Source organism: Drosophila arizonae, chromosome 5 (genome assembly GCF_054131065.1).
Source record: "Drosophila arizonae isolate 15081-1271.41 chromosome 5, UAZ_ARI_1.0, whole genome shotgun sequence".
NCBI lineage: Eukaryota > Metazoa > Arthropoda > Insecta > Diptera > Drosophilidae > Drosophila > Drosophila arizonae.
Window position 1 is genome coordinate 19,807,376 of NC_142925.1, and position 18,854 is coordinate 19,826,229.

The 18,854-nt window shown below is 38.3% G+C and overlaps 1 protein-coding gene across 4 annotated transcripts in view; it reads right to left on the bottom strand.

Annotated features, from left to right (window-relative positions):
- The window catches only part of mbl (splicing regulator muscleblind), a 258,467-nt gene extending 240,417 nt beyond the window's left edge, over positions 1 to 18,050 (bottom strand). For 2 of the 4 annotated variants that reach the window (XM_089469888.1, XM_089469886.1), the window contains exons 1-2: positions 1,971 to 2,597; positions 2 to 176 (exon numbers count right to left, since the gene is read on the bottom strand). The gene's annotated coding sequence lies outside the window, so the exon portion shown is untranslated. Of the gene's footprint in view, position 1; positions 177 to 1,951; positions 2,598 to 17,318; positions 17,474 to 17,907 lie in introns of those variants that run through there. The other 2 variants (XM_089469889.1, XM_089469887.1) reach the window with 2 other exon arrangements.
- Positions 18,051 to 18,854: the final 804 nt, after the last annotated feature.

An 18,854-nucleotide genomic window follows, 5' to 3' on the forward strand; every position in this document is an offset into this window, starting at 1 on the left:
CTTTTTGAAGAGGCCAACGTTTATTTTTGTATATTCATCTTACGTTTTTCAACACTATTTTTAGCACTGATTGTTTAGTTTTTAGTTTTAGAAGTGAAACAGTTTTTTGTTTTAAGATTTAAAGATTTTCTCTTTAATTTATTTCTCTAAATTCACAACTCTTGAATAGAAAAAATCTGCAAAAAATAAAAATATTTTAAAAATGTGTTGCTAAAATTAAACAGAAAAAAATGTACCTATTCAAAAAAAAAAATATATAAAATATATATTTTGAATAAACAATACAAAGACTAAAATATTCTTGATTCGGATATGCAAAGTCCACAAAGTAAATTGGAAATTTTTTCATCGCATTTATCTAGTCAGATAGATCTGCAATCGAAATGAAGCAAATGAGCCAAGTTTTGCGGACGGAAGGGGTGTGCACACAGGGTGCCCACGGGGCGCGCACAGGGTGCACGCAGGGCGCACAGCAGGCGGCGCCGCACAATCGGAGTTGCCCGTCAAAGGCAACAAATTCAAGTGGCAGCATGTTTCGACAACAACAGCTACTCGATGCCAGCAGGGCCAGCGACTGTTGCGAGTGTTGTTGAACAACAACAACAACAACAGCAACAGCAACAGCAACAATGGCACAACAACAAACTAGTTGAGGCTGTGCACCGCCCCGCCCCATGTCGCCCAGCCTTTCACGCTCTGGGGCAGCTATTGAAATCTGCTTTGCTGATTGACGTCGAATGTTGTGGTTTCGGTTACGATATTTGGTAGCAAAATACAAGCAACAACGTTGCACAGACCCACACCCGGCCCCAGACCCGGACCCGGACTTGGACTCGCACCAGGACTTGGACCCGGACCCGGAGCTGGCTAGTTGCTGCCTTTGGACTGGAAGTTCGGGATGCGCAACTGCTGGCATTTTGTTGTCGGCCAAGTTAGTTTTGGCATTGTGCCGCAAAGAGGGCCCAGCGGTGTGGCACAATGTGAACTCCGTCTTTGTTACAGCTCGCAATGTTGCACTGCATTAAAGATCAATGCAAATGCTGCAAACTGTATTTGCACTTCTAGCATCCGAATTAATTGTCACATGGCCAAATCCTCAGCACGATTCATTTGTTATTAGTTCTCTCAAATGGAAAGCGGGAGGAAATTCAACTTTAATTTCTATAGGTTTTATAAAAAAGCAAATCAAGAATAAACAAATTTATTTTTAAAAAACATGAAAATTTATTTTAAAGGAATTGTATACGATATAAAACTTAAAAAAATTAAAAAAAAAATTAATGAATTGTATACGATATTAACTATACACAAAAACTTTTAAAATTAAAAACATATTTATTTTATTTTTATAAATTATTTAAGTCATAATAAAAAGGAATATAAATAAATTTTGTTTTAATATAATAATTTTATACAATAGTGCAATTACTTTAAATATTTTTAAGCAACGAAATTATTTTGTAAATAATAATACAAATATTTAATTATTTATTTGTATCGAATTTTTACAAATTATTTAAAATCTATAAATATATTGAAAAATATTCAAATTATAATAGTATTAAGTATTATTTTAATAAAACTTTTCTAAACTTTAAACAATATATAATTAATTTTAAATTTATAATCATTATACAAATATTGATGAAATCGCATAAAATTCCACATATGTATTCAGCAGACATCATTTTATAATTTTATAAATAAAATAATATATATACAATAAAATTCATTTCAATTATGCAATTATATTTATAAAAAGAAATTACATTGAAAAATAAAACTAATTGTAATAAAATTATATTCGGTAAATATAAAAATGTTTAATTAGTAATATCGCAAGAAAATAAAATTTAATTTTCTTATATGTTGGCTTGAAGAAATTAAAAAATAAATTCCGAATTGAATGAATATAAATTTTATAAGTTCATTTTTATTTATTTTTTTTAACCTTTCACAACTTGCAATACCTCTTGCTAACTTATTCAAAATATTCTTTCTCTTTTTGAAATTTTCTACTACGTATTTTGTCCACTGTTATTTTATTTTATTTTATTTTTTTTTCTTATAGAAAGTTTTTTACTGTGTCACGCACTAAAAGTCCAGTTATAAATATCGCAATTCGTGAAAATTTTGATTACAGTTAAGTGTTCGTTGCTGCGATAACGGTATAGAACGCCGACTCGATCCGTCGTGAAGCGGCGCGCAAAATGATCGCGAGCTTTGAGCTTTGGAGCAGGGGATAAAAACACGCGCGCAAGTGCGAAATGCGAAATGCGAGCGATTTGCCTGCGCCAGTGACTCGGGCAGCGCTGAGGGCGTCGATCAGAACTGCTAACGGTTAACCGGACGCAAGCAGCGACTGCGAGCGACTGCTGAAAATTATAAAAATTCTTTGGGCTGCGTTTTGGAGATGCGGCAGCGACGGGGCGACGAGGCAACGGGACAAATAGGGCGAACTGGGCGACTAAGTTGAAAGCGCGACGACAACAAACAAACTAACGGCAACTAACGGCGACGACGGCAAACGTCGAACAGAGGCGACGCAGCAGCGAGAACGAGAACCGCACGTGGAGAATGTCAAATGGAGACTGAAGCCAACGCCAGCAGCAGGTGCAGTCAGCAGCAGCAGCAGCAGTAGTGGCGCAGCAGCAGCAGTAGCGGCAGCAGCGGCAGCATTTGCAATCAAATGCGCTTCTTATGCGAACTGCCAACTGCGAAATGTTTTGGCGAACAGAATACCCCCTCCCACTCTCGCCCTCTCACTCTCTCACTCTCTCTTACTGTCCTCCTCCTCTCTATGCAACACTAAGAACAACGATGCCAAAGCAGCGACATCGCCAATAGTTGCACTCGAAGCCGACGTCAGCGCCAGCGTCGCCATTTGCAGTCAGCGTCAATCGCTGTCGTTGCACTCAACGAGCGCTCGGCCGCAACAGCATTGTTCTTGTTCTGCTCGGCTCACTGGAGCTTCGTGCCATAATGGAGGACACGTTCAAGCAGCCGACAGCTGAAGCAACTAGAGAAGCGGCTCCGAAAGACATCCGAAGACGTCAGCGACAATGCCTAAGGCGCTGCTAACAGCGGACGCGTCTGTTAAGCCAGCGGTTGAGACAATTGCGTGCTGGCGCAAGCCGGAAGTGCGCCTCGGAAGTGCACTAACAGCGGCAGTGCATCGCCAGCTCTTAACATCTGCTCAAGAGCACCGCCAAAGAGAGCAGTGAAAGTGAAAACCGAAAGAGGCACCCAACAATAACACTATACTGCTAGCACTGGCAATCATTTGTTTATGCATTTCCATCATTAACGACACAAACAAACTGTTCCCACTGCCCCAACGGGTCTTTTGTTCAAATTGTTGCTTGCTAACTGCACCGCTCGAAACAGAGCTGAGCTGCCATATGTTTTGTTTACTTCACGTCAACAAAGCTTTGTTGTTGCTGTGGTGTGCCGTTTTGCTGTGCTCAAGAGCGCCGTCCGATGCGCTCTTTGGCCTTCTCTTTGGCGGCTGCTCTTAAGTTGACTTTGCGCTCAATGCTTTGACTTGCTGAAAATGCGCTCAAAGCTGAGTTGTGAGCGGCGTCAAACATGTTGAGCACACTTTTGTTGGCTCTGTCTAAAGCTGTTCCCATTATATTAACACTGGCGGCTAAACTAATGAGCACGCTTGCGAATAATTAGGGGTTACGCTTAGACAAATTTAAAGGTGGTTATTAAATATATATGAAAATATAACTGGTAAGTGAGAATCACTTTTTTTTTAATTTAATAAAAAAAAATTACAAAATTAAAAACTGCTAATTTGTGTTTACAGGAGGAGTTGAGCCCTGAACATTCTGGCTAAACCAGAAGCTGAAACCAGAGCTGCTCATGTTATTAATTGAGAGAGAGATATAGATATATGTATGTTTAGTGTATTGTGAATAATATATAGTGTATTAAAATTAAGAGCATTTACAAATTGTTAAAAAATATATGTTCAATGAGAAATAAAATATTTTTAATGCAGCTGCATGTAGTGTAATTTGATGGAGTGTATTGTAGATTAGTTTATTAGAATAAAAAGCAACTGAAATATTTAATCAATTACTAATTATAAAAATATAAATGTTTAATGAAAAAAAAAAATATTTTACTGACCAACACAAAAAAAAAAAAAAAAAAAAAAAAAAAAAAACGATCACCTTAAAAAAATTTGTTTTTGCTTAACAAAAAATTTAAATAAATATTTTAGAATATATATTTTTTATTAATATTTCTCTTATTTATTTATTTTTTTTTTTTTCCTTTAACGTTTCTTTAGTGCTCTATAATATTAAAAAATATTTTGATACATCAGTCGAAATTGAATTCGCTCTTAAACTTCAACAAAGAGTATTTAATTTTTTTTTTTAATTTAAAATATTTAGCGATGCACTTTTTGGGCTTCTGTTATCCACAATTCAAAAGCTTGTCAGTTATAATAACTATAATAATATCTATAACTCTCATTCTCTCTCTCTCTCTCTCTCTCTCTCTCTTTGCATATATAAATTTCTGTCTCTTTTTATTTTTCTTTCCATCTCTGTCTTCCTCTTTGCCCATTTAATAGACTGAAAACAAAACCAAATTAATGATTTTGCAGCTTTTGTGGCGCTTGGCATTCTGGATAAGCCACAGAATTTCCCTCCCTCTCTTCCTCTCCCTCTCCCTCTCTCGCTCTCACTCGTTCGTCCTGTCTCTTCTAGGTGTCTGTCTCTAGCCAAAATTGCAAAATGCGCATACGGAATATTAATAATGAAAGCCGCATTGGCCGCGAGACAAACAATTAAATATGTAGCGAGTCTTTCTCAGCTCTGGCTCTCGCTCTGCGGCGAGTGTGTTGCATGCTTGGCGGCGCCTCTGCAACAAGCTCATCTATATCGAGGCAGCGCTGGCTGCAGCGCGTCGCCTCTGGAGTGGAGTCTGGAGTCGCCCAGAGTCGAGTCACCTTTCGCTCTGGCATTATAAATTTCAGTCAGGTTTCTAATAACTTTGAATTAATCATCTTTTCCGGCTTGCCTTCTGAGGCACGCACACGAAAACTTCCGCTGCTGTCGCTAGATGGCGTCTCTCTCTAGCTCTCTCTCTCTCTCTCTCTCTCTACTCTCTGTCTTTCTCTCTATCGCTGGCTGTCTGTATGGCTTTAAAGCGAACTCAACTCCGTTCGGGGGGGGCGGGGGGCGGGGCGCCTGGTCACGATTGGGCGTCGTGGGGGATTGCGCCAAATGAAATGTAATCCACATGAAAATTGCCTTGGCTTAGGCAAAATATGTGACAAAGTTGAACAAAAGCCAAAGCTCATGACTGAACGCCCAGCACTGGCTGGATTGACGCAGCTGATACCCTGTAAGTGGTGACGAAATTATGGGGCTTGTTCACGCATTATATGTGTTCGTTCTGTGTGAGAGAAAGCAGAGTTGGGCTTGCTAGAAATCCATTTCAAAATATTTCCATAATTGGAGAATAATCGATATCTAGAAAAATAAATTAATCGATAAATTGATACATTTTAGAGGCATATAATATATATATGTATTTGTCTATCAATATTGCAGTTATCATATAGAATTTATCAACTCTAAATTTCACTTCATTAATTAAGAATTTACTAAATCGATAACTATCGATATAAAATTATTTTAAAAGTATATGAAAAGCTGTGTAAGCTATTCACAATTGCGATAATCAATTTATTGCTGCATAAATACTTATATATTTTTGCTTATTGTTAGTTACAAAGGATATTTATCGATTTATTCTTTTAGTGGAAGTCAAGCCAGAGCTCTATAACTAAACAAATTTATTTATCTAAATTGGGATTATATTTTATTTTTATTGTTTTAGTTTTTTTTTATATGTACAAAATCTGATACATATTTTCTAATCATTTAATTAATTATTCATATTTAATATAATAACAATTATAATATATTCATATTGAATTTGTTGAAAATTAATTTTTGTGAAAGGCTATAAAATCGAAAAAGAATTTACCATTCGACTTCCTTAATAAATATTATATCTCTGAAGCATATCTAAATGTTGGCTTGATCAAAGAGTGCAAGGATTATGAAATAGGAATATAAAATTGGGTATATTCTACTGCTCTCCTTTTCCTTCAGACACTATAGAATATTTCAAATGGGATTTTATCTATTTCTTTCCTTTTCTTTGAAACAGTACACTCTATATAAGGTGGGGAATTTTCTTGAGAACTCTTCTACTTTCCTATCAGAGAGTTTTATATGGACTTTTCTGGAGTATTCCTCATATTTCCATTCATAAAATTATTATTATTTTTTTTTTTTTTAGTTTTTCTCTCCTCTTCGACAAATATTGAAGAGTTTCTACTCAGGGAATCTACCAGGCCAACAGGCTGATATCTATATTTTTAAATACGTAGCATGACATCCAGTCAGCAACTCCTCCTGTTTGCCTCCTTCTACTCTACCACGCCCCTCCTCTCCCTCTCTCTGCTGCACTGGCAGTGAGCTGGTGTAAATTACAGCAAATATCGCGCATACGCCGCATTGCCGCATTCGGCGTGACGTGAGATGCCTTGACTTGTGTTTGTTTTGCTGGCTGCTGCAAATTATTATTAAGCAAGCAGCTAGTCTAGACGTCGCTGCTGATACCGAAGCAGCCCGCCTCCGCCCACCTCCAGCGCCACCTTCACTCAGCCCCAGCAGCAGCTCGTTTGCATAAAACTTTAATAAATTTGGTTTGTGTTTTGATAAGTTGAAACTTTGTCTGTCAGCTGGCAGGTGGCTCAGTCGGAATACCCTCACCTTGCCCACCTGGCTGCAGGCTGCTGGCTGCACACTTCATCATCATTAGCGCATTGCCTTACATTAGCCACGCCCCCGCTTCAGCGCCCACTTCCTGTTGTGGCATAAATAATTCACTTTTTGCCATACGCGCAGATTTTCGCCACATTTAATTGTATAATTTGTCTTTTCTGTGCGGCTTCCTCTTGGCTTATTTATAGCATAGTTCGTTTCCCGAAGTATGGCCCCTCTCTGACTTTGCCTCCGCCACCCTAACGAGATCAACCGGAATTAGCTGAAAAACTTCTCGGTGGTCCAAGCCGGATTTATGTGGCAGTCGCCAAAAGCAGCTCGTAAATTTTGAGAGATTGTTATTAAAATTTAAGTCGAAGCTAATGATTCGACAAATGGTTCGCTTAAGCCAGCTGATGAGTTTACGTCATCATTCAGAGTGATTCTTAATTATTTAGATCATTTAATTGCCTAATTAACCATTTGAATATAGCCTCAGCGTGCTCGGCCATTATTTACAGCAATTATTATTTAGTCTACTCTAATGATTTACCTGATTTGACTTGAAGAACTATCGCAAATATTAGAGAATTTTATCTCCGATAATATAATCGATTTAAATAATATGAAGTTAAGAATTATTTTAGCGTAATCTTAACACACTAAATCTTGTCATAAATCCATTATTTAGTTTATTCCAATTCAAACTGATTCTCGCCTTCAATTTATTTGTTTCGCTAAAAACTGAATTACATATTTAAAAAATAAAAAATAAAATAGGACCGTCGATAATCATGGTTCGATAACTATCAAGTATCTGATATACAAGCACAGCTTGCAAATAACTATTAATCGTATTATTCCCTAATATCTGTCTGATACTCTATCTGTCTTTCTCTCTCTCTCTCTCTCTCTCTCTCTCTCCCTCTCTCTCTCTCTCTCTTTCACTATTCGCTCTTGAGCTGAGTCTTTGGTTCTTATCGTTTTTGTTTTCTGCTGTGCTTCTTTGTTTCGTTTAGGTAGATTATGATGTTCGCTCGGTCTTTACATTCACAAACACAAGCACACACTCAAGCACTATCGATGTCGATGTGCTAAACGAAGAGAATCTACTCCTGGAATACCCATACATACATAAGACACTTTTTGCATCATTGAGCTCAACAAAAAAGTTGGGAGAGTAACCAGAACAGAAAAAATTCAGCATGCTTGTTAAATAATCCATGCATCCCGTTATTCTCTAAGCATTTTTTAAGGGTAAGCGAAAGACACTTTCTTACATATGTCAAAAAACAATCAACAGCAAACTGCTGATCAGTTTTTCAATGGATCCTTCAGTGGTCTCTGAGTTCCATTTAAAGGCTATCGAATCTTATATTATCTTATGTTGGCTATAAATGAATCTCTATATCATTATTGATTGATAGAATGAATACAATCCAATCTAAGATAGTTCTATTTATTAAATTTTTCAGAGATAGCATCGCTAGAATCAGAATCATTTATATGACTAGGACATCGATTAGATAAACTAATTCTAAATATCAATTAGATATCAAATAGATATCTAGTTAGGCATTATATCCATAACACCATTGCTCCTTTTAAAAGTGAACTATAAAGAAAATCAATGCTAATGTCCAATGAAATCATATACATGTATAAATTAGTTAACTGTAAACAAGGCTCAGCAAATGCCATTAAGAATTTTCTTATTTTTTTCTTGCAGCATCCCAAGTTACGCCGCAGGAATTGACAATTGCTGTTGAGCTGCTGTTGGCTGGCAGTTTAAGTTGAGGCGAGACATTGAAAATGCGAGACACAAATGCCATTTGCGGGGCTTTTTCGTTTAAATAAATTATGAGCTGTGGCAACAAGGTGTTAAGGGCAAGAACTGTGGGTGCTCAAGGTGTTAGGGGCAAAAAATTAGAGAGCAAAATGCGGCCCAAGGCACGCGCCCATCAAATAAAGTTTACTTACGCCTCGCCAGCCTCTGGACCACTGCGAGGCGTGGCCGTGACCAGTGAACCCCAACCCAAAACCCAAACCCAAACCCAAACCCAAACTCAAAGCCCACATTCAACTCCCAACCCCTTGAGCCAGCCAAAAAGCTATTGACAACTGAGCATCGTTAGCTACAACCCTTAGGCATCTCCACTCCGCCTCCTCCTCCTGCTTCTCCTTCCTTCTCCTCGTCATTGTTGTTGTTGAAGAAGTTTGTCTTATTTTGACTGCAAAGTGCTCTTAAGGTGTTTTGCCTCTTCTTCTTCTTTTTCTTCCCCTTCTTATTGTTGTTGTTGTTGTTTCATTCTTTTCCTTGTATCTCGCGAAATTTGTCACGAATTTTTGCGCGATTTTAATGACACTTGAGAAAGTCGTCGATGGGACAGCTGTTTAGCAGGCTGCTGGCCCGCACTGAAGAGCCGCTTGCATCGGTTTACAAGTTTGAACTTCATTTCGTATATACACACACACACACATACATATAGATATTGACTGTAATCCATTCAGTATTGTCTGCTATCAGATGCGAAAATGTTTGCCCAGTCAGCGCAAAACATTTAATAGCCTTAAATTCTCAGCTCTCAAAATGTCGAAATAAATTCTACGAAAATCGTTTGCTCGAAGATGCGCACAAGTGGAAAATTGCATTTCCCTTTCCTTTCTTGTTGTTCTAGTTGTTCTTGCTGCTGCTCTTGTTGCTGTTGTTGTTGTTGTTGTTGTTGTATAATTTGTCAAATTTGTAATACAAACAAGCGCTGCGATTGCCGAACAATTGAGAAAGGCTTGGACGTCAAGCTCGAACTTAACTAAACAGAAGCAAATGAAATAAGCGACAATGTCGAATTATTGGATTATTGAATGGGATATCTTGTAATACTTGACAGCTCTTGGTCATTAACAAGACTTAATTAATAGCAATCTGTATTATCATTTTGCGTTTTCTCTTCTTTTTACTCCTTTAGTATTAGAGAATAAAGCAAATCAATATACAAGTCACATATAAAATTGGTCTGATTTTTAAGAAAATTATACTACGAAATCGCGATGATTAGGGATAGCTGAAACTATATTATTGTAGTCAATTTTATAAAAGCAAAAAGTAGACATAGTTATATACTTTTCTACATACTAAAAAAAATAAACAAAAATCCCTTCATCTATTTTATCACAAAAAAAAAAAAAAAAAAAAAAAATAATAATAATAATAATAATAATAATAATAATAATAATAATAATAATAATAATAATAATAATAATAAATAAATAAATAAATAAGAAAATAAATAAATATATAAATTTAAAAAATAATAAAAAAAAACAGAGTTAAAAAAATAAAAATAAATAAAAAACTAAAAACAAAACTAAATAAAATAAATTGTAAATAAAATCTATTACATAACTAGATACCAATTTTATTAATTATGAATATACATATACACATATTTAATTACATATGCATATAATTATTTAATTATTTTTGATGTATAATACATGTTTTTTTATTAGCTAACAAAGTGTTTTTTATTATTTTGTTTTTGTTTTTTGTTTTTTTTTTTTTTCTTTACAAAAGCATTTGCATTTTATCAGTCCCAATTCTACATTATTTTCAGCATCTGAATTATTTGTAATATATTGTTCAGAGCAGAGCTCGATAAATAGTGTAAATGTAAACTTATTTATTATTATTATTATTTAATTATTATTATTTAAAAATTGATTTTTTACAATTAGCCTATAGTGAACTTAAAATATTATTTATTTATTTACTTTCCTTTGCGCATTTTCAGCATATTTACTTAACCAGCACTGGTAGGCTATGAGAAGTATGTAGAACTAGATTACATAGTTGGGCTCTTAATTGACTGACTGCTGTCCTGAATATGCGCATATCTTGGCCGTAAACATGCATTGCTCAGTGTGTGCGTGAGTCGACAAGCAGCTGCGCCTGCTGCTGGCATGCAAATGCTGACCATATAAGTATGCTATAAACATCGACGAGTTCCGTTCGCATCTGTGTGTGTGTATGTGTGTGGCCTGCAGCTGTGCTGGGCATGCAACTCAATGCGGGACATGCAAATTACACATTCTCAGCGCTTATAATTTCTAATTAATTATGCCATAAACGACGCTTCTTGCGGTCATTTCAGTGCACCAACAAGCCCGATAGCTACGTGTGTGTACTGTGACTGCATGTGTGTGTGTGTAGAGTTACTTCTAACCGTACATTAAAGTATTTGGCATTCGACTGCGAACAACGGCAGGTGTATTTTATTTTTATTATAGCCCAGCTTTCAACTCTTCCGTTGGAATTTTTGCAAGTAAATCGCATAAGTTGCAGCTGCTCGAAAGGCAGTCGAAGCGAATGGATGTAGCAAGCTGGCACAGTGGGGCAAATTACAGAAATAGCTGCACGCAATTTATATTATGGAACTTCAATTTAATTTATTTATATCTAATTTTATAATAAAAAATATCATATAATATGAAAGCTTATATATTTAATATATAAACGAAATAATTGAAATTGTATTTATCGAAACTTGTATTTAATATTGATTACTAATTACCAATTTTAATCATTGGTTATTGGTAATCAATATTGAATAAATATCATGGTGTATTTAATACATATAATAATAATTTGTAGTATATTCAATAGCGTTAGCTAAAATAAATTTCTTGCTAGAAATTCATTGAAAAAAAAATGTTATTAAATAAAAAAACAAGTTCCTTTTGTACCCTAATAAACCAAAAAAATAGATTAAAAAAATAAAAGGTTGCATTAAATTTGTACTCCAATTTAATTAATTCATATTTTTTTATTTAATAATTATTTATATAAATAAAACATATTATTTAATGAATTTAATCCAAATGTATACGCACATTAATTTTCAACATTTGCCCGCACAGTTTGGGCCCACTGTGCAGTGCATGCTACATTTGCAATGTAAAAATGAAATTTTTTTTTTTTTTTTTTTTTTTTGGCTGTGCTTTCAATTTCTGTTTTATGCTTTTGTCTCAGCGCTTTTCTTGCGCTCTTCTTCTTTTGTTTCCCCTTTCTTTAGTAATATTTCAACTAATGAGCTGCAATTTGTTGCAAATGGCAGCACCGACGCCATCGCCATCGCCGTCGCCGTCGCCGTCAAAATGTTGCATGTGTCGCCGTTGCCATGGTGCATTTAAGTTGCGCATACGCCACGTGTGCCGTGGACAATGCGAGGGAGGGTAGAGAGAAACGAGGACTGGCCCGGGCTCAAAGCAAGGCCATTAAAGCGAGCGCAGTGGCTGTCGACATGACTCAAAGGGCGACCGAGCGTAAGAAAGTCATCAAATAGTTTGAAACAGCGTCAGGATATGCGATACAGGCGCTCGCTGCTCGCTGCTCGCTGCTTGGCAGCCAAAGTTGAGGCAAAGACGACTAGCACCGATTGAGGCCATGATGCGAAAAGTTCAAGCAAACAGCGCCAGCCGCAGCAAAGTTTGCTGCCAAATGAAGCAGGAGGCCTGGACCCAAGTCTCGGCCAGTTTGCCCAGTTGTCCAGCCACAGCCATAGCCGCAGCCACAACCATAGCCGCCGCAACATCCTTGTGCATGTCCTGGAACACAGGCCGTTGATCGATGCGAAGCGATGCGATGCGATGCAAGTGGCCGGCGGGGCATCGTTTTTGGGCCGTCGCCATTATTAGCCAACGTTTCCATTCCAACATTTTAACAATCTTGTTTTTTTTCTCTCTCGCCTTTTTTCACAAAAACTTGGTCCTGGCCAGCAAAAACCCGTTAACAGTTAAGTGGATAAGCCAATTTATGAGTTTCGAATTTAACTTTGTCACTTTTCCACCCCAAGCCCCCCAGCCCCTCAGCCCTTGTGGCCTTTTGGCTCTTACTCTCCACCGACCTCACTCTCTCTCACTCTCTCTCTCTCTCTCTCTCTCACTCTCTCTTTCTCTCTCAGTTTTTGACTGTCGTCGCTTGGCACATTTAAGTGGATTTGTTTTGCTTTATTGGTTGCTCGGCAGTTGCTCAGCTCCATTTTCGTCCTAGTCCCTGGGCCTGGCCCTGCGCTTTCTTCTGTTGTCTGGCAACGCCGCTGACATTTTTAGGCTAAAAGTTTTTTAATTTTTAAATATATTTTTTACAATGTTTTCTTGTTGTGATTTTTTTTTTTCGTATTTTTTGTGTGCATTTAGCTTTTCATTAATGTTGATACTGCTCTGCCTTTTTTTCCTTGGCTCAATGACTGCAAACATTTTAATACAGCTTACACTAAGCTACAAAATTGAGAAGCAAAAAAAATTAAAAATAAAGAAAAATAATATGAATATCATTTATAATTATATTTAATAAGTAAAATGTTTTCTTAAATTTTAATTATTTTTTTTATTATGTATTTCCTAATTTCTAACTGATTTATTTTGTTTTCAAGTGTTATAAATATACTAGCTTTTTAAGCATATTTTCTGGCTTTCTCAAATGCCATCGAAACTGTTTGGCAACCATCAAAAATATAAAAAATAAAAAAATTAAATTGGCAAGCCCAAAAGTTTTAACTCATTCAGCCGACTTACGACTCCAATTAGGATTAAGGCGAGCGTTTGAAATGCCGATTAGCGAGCCAACTTATGGAGAACTTTTGGACACAAGTGCCTGTCAGTTGTTATTACTTAAAGCAGCGGCGATTGCAGTTTGGGGCCTTCAACTGCTTGGTGCTTGGGGTTTTTGGGTGCGAGTCACGCGCCACAAAAATTGCCCGCAAATCTAGACCGAAAAGTAAGTTGAGAGCTCGTCTGGGGCTAGCCAGACGGACCGCAAATGAATGCCGAAGCTGATGATGATGCCCTTGTCCTGCCTTGCCTTGTCCTGTCACTCGGCTCTCCCTCCGTTGCTGCTGATCGTTGCAAGCGCGTCAACTCATTTGCATATTTGCCAATTTACAACAAAAGAACTGCAACGTGTGTAGCCTTCAAGTGGCAGCTCCTGCTTTGGTCGCTTCTGCTGCTGCTGATGCTGCTTATGTATGCGACACGAGCATTGAGCGTGCGACGACCTTTGTAGCAGTTGCTGCTGCGGTCAACGCTGCGTATTCATAATAATCAGCCAGCACAGGGCAGCTGCCACGTTGCACTGGTCGAGCGCCTAAAAGCAGGCAATGCCAGGGCCATTGCCAAGCGCCTTTTCGGCCATAGCTTCAATTCCGTTTCCTATTACTTGTGCTGACGGATTCCGCTTTGACTCTCTGCTTTCTAGTTACGCTTTATTACTTCTGCCACAGCAGCCGAACGCATTAGATATGCAACTCGCGTCCGATTGCGCCGCTGTCTCTGCATTTCTACGAAATACTCTATATTTCTGTCAAAACCAACAATTTGGAATGCAGTTTGTGAGCTTTAAGGAAAGGACAAACAAAGTATAGTTTGCAATGTGAAGTTCTATATCTTGAAGTTAACTCTATGAAAGTAACGCGCTGGCATTATATGGGAAACCAGCAAATTTGGATATTTGTGTGATTTGAAGTTTCGTATTTCTATATTATTCAATTTTTATACTCTGAGCGTATGGGAAATGTAACTGACAAAAGGAGGCAGACCCCACAAAGTATAAATATTCTTGATCAGGGCGACGAGCTAAGTCGATGTAGCCCTGTCCATCTGCTTGTCCGCCCGTATGTAGGACGCGTCGATCTCAAAAGATATAAGAGCTAGTGGCTTGAAATTTGTTTCCTAGGTCCGTTTATATCACGTGAGAAAAACTCGAAAACTATTCACCATATCTTATTATGGAATAAAAACCTTATCGAAAATTAGTTACTTTATTATATCTCCTATACATTTAAAGCCCTTCACATTAGCCCCCACCACTGGGCCCTCCAGGTCACTGGGCCCTCAAGGTCACTGGGCCCTCAAGGTCACTGGGCCCTCAAGGTCACTGGGCCCTCAAGGTCACTGACCCTTCAAGGTCACTGACCCTTCAAGGTCACTGACCCTTCAAGGTCACTGACCCCTCAAGGTCACTGACCCCTCAGGGTCACTGACCCCTCAAGGTCACTGACCCCTCAAGGTCACTGACCCCTCAAGGTCACTGACCCCTCAAGGTCACTGACCCCTCAAGGTCACTGACCCCTCAAGGTCACTGACCCCTCAAGGTCACTGACCCTTCAAGGTCACTGAACCCTCAAGGTCACTAAGCCCTTAAGGTCACTGAGCCTTTAAGGTCACTGAGCCCTTAAGGTCACTGAGCCCTCAAGGTCACTGACCCCTCAAGGTCACTGAACCCTCAAGGTCACTGAGCCCTCAAGGTCACTGGGCCCTCAAGGTCACTGGGCCCTCAAGGTCACTGGCCCCTCAAGGTCACTGGGCCCTCAAGGTCACTGGGCCCTCAAGGTCACTGGGTCCTCAAGGTCACTGGGCCCTCAAGGTCACTGGGCCCTCAAGGTCACTGGCCCCTCAAGGTCACTGGCCCCTCAAGGTCACTGGTCCCTCAAGGTCACTGGTCCCTCAAGGTCACTGGCCCCTCAAGGTCACTGGCCCCTCAAGGTCACTGGCCCCTCAAGGTCACTGGCCCCTCAAGGTCACTGGCCCCTCAAGGTCACTGACCTCTCAAGGTAACTGAATATATACAGGCTGTGAAAATCTTCCTTCTATATTTATTATTCATTTATTTCTAGTATATACACTGCTTACGCAGGCACATTTTGATGTTGGTAGGGTCTAATATCATGCGGTACGCCTTAGTAAACGTACGTAAATGTTTTACGGCTTCTCGAAATCAATTCACATCTATACGTAACGGATTGACTTAATATGAATTAAACAGGTTAAATAAGCTGATCTGACTGTATTTCTATATGATGCTCTATATCCTTCTTCAATCCTTCGTAAACGTTGCACTGGCTCGAAAAACCAAAGTTCTGTAAAACGATGCACCACTGCGCTGCTATTTCAATTCATATTTTTCCAAGAGCAGCCAATTTTCGAATCATTTTTTTTCACGTTTCGTTTACTTTCTCCTCCTGTCGCCCAATGCCCAATGAATGCATTTTTCGCTTTGCGGTCGCCTTGGCTCGCAGCCGTCTCTCCGATGGTGCCTGCCTGCGTTGTCTGTGTGCCTGACTTGGATGGGAAAACAAACTTTAATAAGAAATGGCCCGAGATGTGAACAAACACCTGGAGTCGACATGGAATGCAGTTTACATGCAACGCCAGCAAAGTTGGTGATAAAAATTAACGACTCCCAAATGTTGCAGTCAGCGAAAGTCGGTTCTTAAATTTTTTAGCATTTAATTTTGGACTGGCTGCGCTCCTATTTGATTTAAATATGCAATTCTTAATAGTCGTAAAACTGCCGTCTCGCCTCTCGCCTCCCGCGCCCGCAGCGAATTGAATCCTCATTCGCAATCGCATTTACATCCACATCCACATTCACATTCACAGTAGCCGTCGCAATGCCAGTCGCAACTATTGCAGTCACAAATTTAAGCCGGCTAAAAACTGGCTGGGCAAGAGCGAAAGACAAAAATAACTACATTATTTATTTATGCAATATCTGAGTGGAAGGCACGTTGTGCGAGGCGCTGCCTTCTTTCTGGATTTCCCCATTTTTATTTGCAGCTCTAAATGCTGCAACATTTTGTTTACGGCCGACCAAAGGAGCGAATCGCCCTCCAGCCCTCCCAGCAACTACAACTACGCAGCAGCCGGCGGCTTGGCACTCCGACACCCAACTCCAACTCTGACTCCACCTCCGACTCCGACTCCGACTCCAATTCCGCCTCTGGCTTCGACTGCGACGCTGTATGAAAATGTTGGGCGAATCCTTCGCATTTCTGGCAAATGCTAATTTGCTACACATACCTTCGCAGCTGTTCGCCTTGAATATCTTAACCGCCTCGAATTGCATAACAATTTTCAATCGTCCAACAATGTATGATGATAAAATTGATTATTTTTTGTTTCTCTAAGGATGTTTAATACAAATAAGCTTAATAGACTATGAAAGAATATGCATAAAGTTTGGATTATGGAACGCAAATGGGGTAATAAAATTTTTTTGCCCAAAACGGCTTAAGAGATTCACGCTGCAGTCTCGATTAAACACTGATAGGTAGCTTGTTTTCATTCTAAATCATTATATATATGATATGAAGAAGCTTACTTCTAATTCTGTTAAATAAGTAAAACTTAAAAAATTATTTCAAAAATAAAATATACCGTATAAAGTTGAAAGATTAAGGATTTAAAAATCGCTATGTAAATATATTATTATTAAATAAATATATTTTATATTAATTTGGTCTTTCACTCTGAAGCTGAACTCTTTAAAAGCTGGTAAACGGCAATCTGTTCTATAAGCTGAAAATCAAATTTTCAATATTTTTAAGACTTAATCCATTCAGCATTGGCCATGAGCACGTTTTTACTATTGAGTGGAAATTCGCAAATAAAATTACAGTTCAATATTAACCACAAATGCAATAATTCTAAGAATAATCTAATAGTAATAATGCAAACACTTACCCATTAATTGTAAAAATTCAGGTTTTTCGTTTATCACATTAAGGATGGTAAAATCGAATTTTCTATTGTCTATTGTTTGTTTTAATTTCAATTTGATAAAATTTCAATAAACACAGCAGTTTGCACTTGTAAATATATATTACGACGGATAATTTCTAGAAAAAAAAAAAAGAAAATTTGCCTCTGGTAAGAAAATTATTTAAATAGCGCGCAAAACTACAAAATGACTCGCAGAATGGAAAAAAGCTTTTAAAAGCTTTGGGCGCTTGCACACGAAACAAAAGCTAAATACTTGCGGCAGCCTTGCGCCTTTAAATGCAATAAAAGGAAATATTTCATGGAAGGAATATTGCATGCACAGCTGTTTCAAGAAATTGCTCCGAAAACTATGTAAATAAAGCATGGAACAACATTTTCTATGTCAATTAAAAGTTTGACTAGCCGCAAACAGCTGCCTGACACGTGAGTTACTCACGCACACACACACACACGCACACACACACGCTGACATCAACAGCAACACCAATACTTCTGCTGGTAAAATTCACTTGGGGCCCTGCCCTTCACACCACACTTTAAACAGCGCTACCTTTGAACTGTTTGATTCACTCAGCACGGCAAGCTCTGTTTGATTTTTCACACTGCGCCTAAAAGTAGGCAATCACAAAATTATTGTAGAGCGTCGAAAAGAATTCAGTTCGTTGAGTGTTTTAAAATGCGGCGCTGGCCCAAGTGTTGACCACAATAAAAATAAAATACTGAGCAGCTGTAAAGCAACAACAACAAACGAAATGCGGAAATGTGCCACAGGCCAAGCAGCTGTTCAAAGTAAAAGAGAGAGAGAGAGAGAGAGCGAGAGAGTGGGAGAGCGCGAGCCTGTAAGGTTGTGAGTAGGAGTGTGAGTGTGTGCGGGAGCGAGCTTTTAGACTGACGTTCTTCATATATGCGGCATACCGAATGCAATTCGCCTGCCCATACCCTGTACATTAGCCCGTGCACAGTGCATTCAGATTGTTGAGGAAATTGTGAATGGAAATTGCAGCAGCGTTTAAATTGATTTCTTTATATAAATATAAAATTCAATAATCAGTTTTTTTTTTTTTTTTTATTTGTTAAAGCCATACGAGGTTTTTCGATAACCCCTTTGTGAGCTTCTTATCTGTTCATTCAGCCCTTTAGGGCGCGCCGGCAACTTACGTTGCTGTCGCAATTTACGAATATTTACAATTACAAATATTTACAACATAATACAATAATAACACAATGATGGCAGCTATATGTCAACTCCTGTTGACCGTCATCCGGGGCGATCGGAGAATCAGGTCCCTTGGTTGTCTCCTTTTAAGCCTCCTAGGAGTTCTGTTTGTTATGAGCATTTTTGCTAGCCTGTTTTTGTGCCGCTCCAATCTGTCATTGTACCGGCTAGAGTGCTGATTTATCGCATCAAAGACAGTGGCGAGTTTCAGGTCTCTGTGCAGTATGGTGCAATAATCAGTATGAGAAGTCAAACAAATACTAAATGTGCTTTAAGTTTTA